The 9991-nt window shown below is 28.0% G+C and overlaps 1 long non-coding RNA gene across 1 annotated transcript; it reads left to right on the top strand.

Annotated features, from left to right (window-relative positions):
- The first annotated feature begins 7917 nt into the window (after window positions 1–7917).
- Window positions 7918–9317, top strand: LOC139875551 (uncharacterized). Its single transcript, XR_011767924.1, has 3 exons — window positions 7918–8010; window positions 8526–8575; window positions 9140–9317. It is a non-coding gene; the product is annotated as an uncharacterized lncRNA (long non-coding RNA).
- Window positions 9318–9991: the final 674 nt, after the last annotated feature.

The following is a 9991-nucleotide window of genomic DNA, read 5'->3' as shown; positions in this document are numbered from 1 at the left end:
TATATATATATATATATATATATATATATATATATATATATATATATATATATATATATATATATATATATATATGATATGTCAAAATATTTGCATACGTGTCTATGGTATTCCAAGATTACATAATATATTAGAATACATGTAATACAATATAAGTTAGCTAGGATATGATTAATATAGATTTGTTACCAATTTTCACGTAGCTACAACAAGAAAAAGTATCCAATCTTGTTTTACCCATAACTTCTTCGTTTTAAATCCGTTTTGAGTGTTTCAAGTTGCTATGGTTTCATATTGAACTTAAGTTTATGAATCTAAACAGAAAAAGTATAAGTTTATAGTCAAAAATACAAGTTACAAGTCGTTTTTGTAAAGGTAGTCATTTCAGTCGAAAGAACGACGTCTAGATGACCATTTTGGAAAACATACTTCCACTTTGAGTTTAACCATGATTTTTTGGATATAGTTTCATGTTCATAAGAAAAATTATTTTCCCAGAATAACAACTTTTAAATCAAAGTTTATCATAGTTTTTAATTAACTAACCCAAAACAGCCAGTGGTGTTACTACGAAGGCGTATATCCGGTTTTACGGTGTTTTCGTATTTTTCGATTTTAAATCATTAAGTTAGCATATCATATAGATTTAGAACATGTGTTTAGTTGATTTTAAAAGTCATGTTAGAAGGATTAACTTTTGTTTGTGAACAAGTTTAGAATTAACTAAACTATGTTCTAGTGATTTCAAGTTTAAACCTTCGAATAAGGTAGTTTTATATATATGAATCGAATGATGTTATGAACATCATTACTACCTCAAGTTTAGTAGGTAAACCTACTGGAAGTGACAAGAAATGACCTAGCTTCAAAGGATCTTGGATGGCTTGAAAGTTCTTGAAGTAGAATCATGACACAAAAACAAGTTCAAGTAAGATTATCACTCGAATTAAGATAGTTATAGTTATAGGAATTGAATCAAAGTTTATATATGAGTATTACCTTGATTTAGAATGATATCTTACTATAAACAACAAGGATTTCTTGAGGTTGGATGATCACTTTACAAGATTGGAAGTGAGCTAGTAAACTTGGAAGTATTCTTGATTTTATGAAACTAGAACTTGTAGAATTTATGAAGAATACTTAGTACTTGAAGATGGAACTTGAGAGAGATCAATTATATGAATAAAATTGAAGAATTAAAGTGTTTGTAGGTGTTTTTGGTCGTTGGTATATGGATTAGATATAAAGGATATGTAATTTTGTTTTCATGTAAATAATTCATGAATGATTTATAATATTTTTATAATTTTGTGTAATCATTCATGCTAGTTGCCAAATGATGGTTCCCACATGTTTAATGACTCACATGGTCTGCTAAGGAGCTGATGATTGAGTGTATATACCAATAGTATATACATCTAGAAGCTGTGTATTGTACGAGTACGAATACGGGTGCATACGAGTAAAATTGTTGATGAAAATGAACGAGAATGTAATTGTAAGAATTTTTGTTAAGTAGAAGTACTTTGATATTTGTCATGAAGTCTTTCAAAAGTGTATTAATACATCTTAATACACTACATGTATATACATTTTAACTAAGTCGTTAAGTCACCGTTAGTCATTACATGTAAGTGTTGTTTTAAGACCTTTAAGTTAACGATCTTGTTAAATGTAATTAATCCATTGTTATTATACTTAAATGAGATGTTAAATTATTACATTATCATGATATTATAATGTATGAATATGTCTTAATATGATATATATACATTAAAATGTCGTTACAACGATAATCGTTACATATATGCCTCGTTTCGAAATTCTTAAGTTAGTAGTCTTGTTTTACATATGTAGTTCATTGTTAACACACTTAATGATATAGTTAATTATCATTTTATCATGTTAAACATAGTGTATCAATATCTTAATATGATTCATATGTATTTAGTAAGACGTTGTTATAACGATAATCGTTATATATATCGTTTTGAGTTTCTTAATTCAAAAACTCATTTTTATGTATATCACTCATTGTTAATATACTTAGTGAGATACTTACTTATCATAATCTCATGTTAACCATATATATATATATATATATATATATATATATATATATATATATATATATATATATATATATATATATATATATATATATATCATCATCATGTAGTTTTTACAAATTTTTAACGTTCGTGAATCGCCGGTCAACTTGGGTGGTCAATTGTCTATATGAAGCACATTTCAAATAATCAAGTCTTAACAAGTTTGATTGCTTAACATGTTGAAAACATTTAATCATGTAAATATACCAATTTCATTTAATATATATAAACATGGAAAAGTTCGGGTCACTACAGTACCTACCCGTTAAATAAATTTCGTCCCGAAATTTTAAGCTGTTGAAGGTGTTGACGAATCTTCTGGAAATAGGTACGGGTATTTCAGCTTCATTTGATCTTCACGCTCCCAGGTGAACTCGGGTCCCCTACGAGCATTCCATCGAACCTTGACGATCGGTATCTTATTTTTCTTGAGCCTTTTAACCTCACGATCCATTATCTCGACGGGTTCTTCAATGATGTAGTTTTTCATTGATTTTAATTTCATCTAAAGGAATAGTGAGATCTGAAATGACCCGTCCATATTACTATAAACGCAGTACGTTCTCATTGGTCCCATAGCCAGGTATTTGACCTCTATATGATACGTTTTAGAAAATATTGCATTCGTTTCATAAAAAGCACATCATTATTATACATAATGCATGTTTTAAACAAGTGGGCGATTATTTAAGAAATAATCCCCAAAATACATCGTTTTCCAAATACTACAATCGTGACGTAACAGTCGAATATAATACATGACAAAGGTTTTATTGAATACAACACTTCATTTAAATAAAAGTATGAGACTCCATGCACAGCTTGCTCAGATAATGCAACAGCGGAAGACTTTCTTAAGGACCTGAGAATAAACATGCGTAAACAGTCAACACAAAGGTTGGTGAGATATATAGGTTTATCATCGATATAAATATAGACCACAAGATTTCATAGTTATAAATATATGTACACTCGCAAGTGTATAAAAGTATTCTATAAGTTGTTGAGCGCTTCGGTAACCATACTTAACCATTAATGTGGCATATTCCCTTTATTATGAAATCTCCCTACACTGTACCAAATGTAGTAAAAACGAAGTACTATGCAACCGTTTACGATACTAGAGCGACTAGCCCGGTTGGGGTTGTCAAACCCGATAGATCTATCAATAGGATTCGCGCTTACATGTTCTTACAACATGTAAATATTAGTTACCAAGCTATTAGGGAAGATCTGCAAGGTGGTACAACTCAACGTAGAATATATTTTAAGTACTTGTGTCCATGGCGTAAAACATAAAATGTGTGACAACCCGGAAATTTCCAACCAAATTTAAACTTTAATCTTTATATGTTTCCGACACGATAAACAGTATTTGTTAAGTTAAATTTCAAGAATTTTAAACTATGTTCATACATTCATTCAACCTCGACCAAGTTCCAACGATTCACGAACCATTAAACGAATATGATTATATATGTATATGTGTATATATATTATAACTTGAAACGTAAACAAAATATTAGATTAAATACTTTATATGATTGTATCTGTTTCAAAATGTTTATCAATGGAATTAGAAGATAAGATCGAATGATTGAATTATCAGATATATTGAATTATGATTACAAGTCTCTGTTGAAAGGCCCACATTGATTTGAGAAATCTTTCCATTTTAACAATATTCGGAAAATGGTAAAGTGATTTATAAATAAGAACAAAGTGTCAATCATTGAGAACTAGACAAAGGATAGTGGAAGATTGAATCTCATAAAGACTCGATTGATCTATTTAGTTTCAAACGTACAAAAACATTTTCAGTTTAAAAAGAACTTTATTATTAAAACGTATATAACTTTTATAAATATCTAGAACCACTTTTGACAACTCATTACTTAACTAGTATGATAAAGATAACGATATTTATATTTTATTTTATTAAATATATATAACGATTTAAATTAATATTATATATATTTATACGCGTATTATACATACATAGTTTTATACTTTTACTATACTTAAACTTTACCTTTACTTTATTTTTACTTTACTTTAACTTTAATAATTCATACTTTAATAATTCATACTTTAATAATTCACTTTAATAATTCATACTTTAATAATTCACTTTAATAATTCATACTTTAATAATTCAAAAATCTATTATAAATAGAATTAAATAGATTTTATTATTTCATAGAAACTTGAAAATATTTTTCTCTAAACTCTCTCAATCGATTTACATATATATATTTACTCCGTATTATTTCAAGATATTATTAGTATACATAAAATATTACGACGGAGTGCTGTCCGAGTGATTTCGAAATTGTTTTTCGAGTAGGATAGGATTAAGGAAATTAAGGGTTATAGCTATGAAGGTGATTGAGTATGGTTCATGGGTATGCTCGTGAGGTCAATATAGTGTTTATCATTTTTGTTGCGTCTACGTATCTTTCCTGCAATATTGAATCTCAATATTGATACGTGAGTACTCATAATTTAACTTTTACATACTAATAGTGTATCCCTGACTAGTGCTCGAGTATTTAGGATTATGCATGCTTGTACTTTTGATATTGCCCTTAGACAGGTTAGGTTGAATCTTGAATTAGTTACACTTGCGGTTAAGATAAGGTATAAGATATGCATGTCCTTGGAAAGCTAGCGAAAAATTAAGAACTTTTCCTTTAGATATCGAATCGTTCGATGAACGGATTAGAAGTTATAATCAATTGAATTTTTGATATTTTTATTAAAAATGATTATTATTATCGTCATTTTTATCGTCGTTCTAGTTTTATCTTATTATTATCATTATTATTATCTTTATCAATAAAAGGGATTTATCATTAAAAATTGTTATTTTTTATTATTATTACTATTGTTTTTATTGTTAAAGTTATAATTAGTATTATTATTATTATTATCCAATTATTATTATTATTATTATTATTATTATTATTATTATTATTATTATTATTATTATTATTATTATTATTATTATTATTATTATTAGTATTATTATTATTATTATCATTATTAATATATATATCATTATTTAAAAATGGTTATTGTTATTGTTATTATTATTATTACTATATTATCATTAAGATAATTATTAGTATTATCGTTAATAATGTTATAGTAACTATCATTATTAATATTAGTGTAATTAAAACAAATATTTGTAACACCTAATTATTTTGATTACTATTATTATCATTATTATGAACACGATATAAAAGACGATTAAAAGCTATTAAATGAAACGATTAGGAAATAATGAGTAAGAGTATCGTGATGAAATTAAAATATTATAAGATTTTGATTTAGATAAAATTATCGTTCTTATTATTTTTATAATTACTATTATTATTAAAAGTATCGTTAGTATTAAAACTATCGTTTTAACAAAAATTATCATTTTAATAGAAATGTCATTGTTACTATAAAATATCATTATTATTATTTTAAATAGAATTATTATTTTAAAGATAATATTAAAAATTATCGTAAATATTAAAGTTATCATAATTAGAATTATCGTTTTATCATAATGTCATCTTAGTAATTATAAATATTGATATTTTTATAATAATAATTATTATTACAAAATAAAACAACTTTTACTTACTATCGTTATAGATATTATTTTATCAAATAAATATGTGATACAAACATATTTTACTACATGTAATAACTTACTTTAATAATACCTATCATATTATCTTTATGATATTAAATGAACCCTATAAATTTTATTATTTAATATATATAAAAGTATATTTTATTATATAAATTTAATATAAAATTTTATTTATTAATAAATAAATTATATTATTTACTCTAATAAATCTTTTAAAAATATTTAAAAATATAAAAAACGACGATATTTAAACTATATATTAATCATGTATAGATTTTTGGAAATTATTTTGAGGCAAATTTACTTTTGTTGACTTTTGCGTATTAGTCTCGAGCATTAGGATTGTGGTACACTATGACTTGACCTAATTTGTTAGACAAATATTGACCAACACATAAATATATATAATTAATTTAGGTTCGTGAATCCGAGACCAACCTTGCACTTGTTCAATGATGTTATATGTATTTTTACTACGAAATACAGTATGGTGAGTTTCATTTGCCTTTTTACCCTTTATATTTTTGGGACTGAGAATACTTGCGCTTTTATAAATGTTTGACGAAATAGACACAAGTAATTGAAACTACATTCTATAGTTGAATTATCGAAATTGAATATGCCCCTTTTTATTAAAGTCTGGTAATCTAAGAATTTGGGAACAGACACCCTAATTGACGCGAATCCTAAAGATAGATATATTGGGCCTAACAAACCCCATCCAAAGTACCGGATGCTTTAGTACTTCTAAATTTATATCATGTCCGAAGGAGGATCCCGGAATGATAGGGGATATTCTTATATGTATCTAGTTAATGTCGGTTACCAGGTGTTCACCATATGAATGATTATTTTTGTCTCTATGCATGGGACGTATATTTATGAGAACTGGAAATGAAATTCTTGTGGTCTATTAAAATAATGAAAATAAATGATTATGATAAACTAATGAACTCACCAACCTTTTGGTTGACACTTTAAAGCATGTTTATTCTCAGGTGTTAAAGAAATCTTCCGCTTTGCATTTGCTCATTTTAAAGATATTACTTGGAGTCTTTCATAGCATATTTCGAAGAACGTTGCATTCGAGTCATTGAGTTCATTAAAGATTATTATTAAATCAATTTATAGTTGGATAGTGGATATTATGAAATGGTATGCATGCCTGTCAATTTTCGATGTAAAGAAAGTTTGTCTTTTAAAAACGAATGCAATGTTTGTTAAATGTATCATATAGAGGTCAAATACCTCGCAATGTAATCAACTATTGTGAATCGTTTATAATGTATATGAACGGGTCCTTTCAAAATGCATGTATTCTCATCCCAAAATATTTTTAGAGTTTAAAAATGAGACTATATACTCACAGTAGTAAAAGTATATTAATAATAAGTTTTCAACTTATTAAAAATATGACCGTCGTCCTTGGATTCACGAACCTATAACAATAATAACGATTCAGATAATAATACGACATATGAATAAAATAAAGCAAGTTCATTGTAACATCCCGTTTTTCCCGTACGTATCGAAAGGTACATACTTAATCGTTTGTACGTTTGTAACTCATCGTTTAGGCATAATTGTGTATATATATATATATATATATATATATATATATATATATATATATATATATATATATATATATATATATATATATATATATATATATATATATATATATATATATGTACTTGATAATGTGTGCGCATACAAGTTTATGCATGGGCCTTGATAGCGTTAAGTCTTATGAGACTATTATTGAAGGTTAGGCGAATGTAAGAGGCGGGATTTAAGTGTACGAATTAAATAAAATCAAATTTTGTTTAAGGTTGTCGAAGTGTCCAGGTGACGACCAATGCCGCGCCGCGATAAACTGGGCCGCGCCGCAGCATATAAAGCAAATCCAGATTAGAATGTGGGTTAAGGGAGGTTGTTTTTCCTTCGTAATGTCACGCCGCGCCGCGGCATCTCTGCTTTTCTGACTCCGATGTTAACTCTATTTAAAAGGGTTTTAGGGGTAATTTGGTCTTTTCGCGTGTAGATCAGATTTGAGCATTTAATCACAACCACTTGTTCATTTAATGTAATTTCATTTCTCTTTTCTTCCCAATTTCTCTCCCAAAACTTAAAACCCATTTGGATTAAAAGTGAGATTTGGAGTTGGAGAATTGTGAATCAAACCTTAGAGCAAGATTTAAAGTTGTTCATTGTATCTCTAGCTACGCGTTGATAGTCTCGGTAAGTTCTAACTCTAAGTTTTGAGTTTTAATTGATTAATGAATAGGGTTTGGTTACTAGAGACTTGTATGACCCATTTGGGGGGTAAAATGGGTGAAATTGGGTTATGTTGTTGTTATGAAACCCTAATAACCATAATCTTAGGTTTGGTTTAATGAAATGGAGTTTGTAGGTGTTAATGGTATTGTCAAGCATTAAACACTTGTTAAAATGTTGTTGAAATGGTAAATAGGTCATGTTTGACAAGTTTGGTAGTGAAAGTGTTAAATGGATCCAAAATGGGCTAGTTGACCTATTTTGGGTGAAATGGGTATAAATTACCCTAAGTTTGTGTTAATTGAGGTTAGTAGACTTTAATGCACTAGCTTTAGTGGTTAAAGTCGGGTCTTGGCCATTTAAGGGCGGTATCGGTTTGATTGAGTCATTTAATGCGAATTGGGTCATTAAATGCTCAAGTAATTGTAATGTGGTTAATTCCACTAGTTGGTGTATTGAATGTGCACCTAATGCTTTAGGTACATTGCATTAAAGCTCGGACGTGCATAATCATCATCCTTGTGATAAGGTGAGTGGAATAAGTATACATGTGCGTATATGATGTGTTTACTTGTAGAAATGGATATGTGTTGTCCAAGTTAGTGATATATGCGTTGTACGCTAACGGTTTTATGAACGGATATATGTTGTCCAATTTAGTGATTATATGTGTTGTAAACTAATGATTTATGAATGGATATGTGTTGTCCGATTTAGTGTTATATGCGTTGTACACTAACGATTTTATAAACGGATATGTGTTGTCCAAGGGTTAGTGATATATGTGTTGTGCACTAACGGTTATTATGAACACCAATGGGAAATTAGAGTACCATTCCTTTTATGATTGGTTAACCATGGTGGTATGAATTGTGCATTAGCATACTTAAATATGAACTATATGCTTTTGTTATGGCTAGCTCAATGCGAATTGCGGTCATTGGTATATGCATAATGTTTTGCATGGTTGTCGAATTGCTAGCTTGTGTACGGTGTTGTGTAAGTGTTTGCAAGTAGATATATTATATATGTGTATGTATAATTATTGCATTCACTAAGCATTATCTTACCCCTCTCGTTGTTATCTTTTTAGATGCAGGTGTGGACAAGGGCAAGGGGGTTATTGGGCACTAGGTGTCCTTGTTGATGTTATGACGAAGCTTTTGGAAGTTGACCTACGTTTTGGGTAGTTTAGTCCCAAACCATGCTCAAGGGGTCGTTTAGATTATAAACTATCATTTGTAGTTGGTCAAACTTGTATCATATTCGTTAATGGAATTTGTGCCTTTTTGTAAACATTAAACTCGTAGTATCTTTTAATGAAGCGTGTGGAATGGTTTACATATTTAATTGACGCGTAAATGTGTATCATTTTTAAGAAAAAAAAAATGTATCGTACGGAGTACGGGTTGGGTTGTTTCATTCATAGAATACTTATATAATAATTTTTAATATTTTATGTTAGTAATCCATTGTTAGTAGTCCAAAATAGTCCGAAAAGTTCAACAGTCCAATAATCGGTATATATATATATATATATATATATATATATATATATATATATATATATATATATATATATATATATATAATCTTAGAATTACCCCACCACGTATTGTATACGTATTGTCTTTGCATCAACCCAGAGACGTATTGTATACGTATTGTCTTAGAATTAGCTAAGACGTATTGTGTACGTATTGTCTTAGGATTTATCAAAACGTATTGTATACTTATTGTGTTAGGACGTACCAAGAATATTATTATACATATATACAATCACAGAATTAACCAAGATTATAATATTTTGTTATACTACTGATAACATGTCCAAATATTTATAGGATATAGGAAAAGTTAACAAGGATATGGTTAATATAGTTTTTATAATATAAATTTCGTCCATACAACGTTAATTTTAGCAGATTTTGTTTGGCTCGCCAAA

Source organism: Rutidosis leptorrhynchoides, chromosome 1, assembly GCF_046630445.1.
Source record: "Rutidosis leptorrhynchoides isolate AG116_Rl617_1_P2 chromosome 1, CSIRO_AGI_Rlap_v1, whole genome shotgun sequence".
NCBI classification, from domain to species: domain Eukaryota; kingdom Viridiplantae; phylum Streptophyta; class Magnoliopsida; order Asterales; family Asteraceae; genus Rutidosis; species Rutidosis leptorrhynchoides.
Note: the sequence above shows the minus strand (reverse complement) of the source record. Positions and strands in the feature narration are given on the sequence as shown.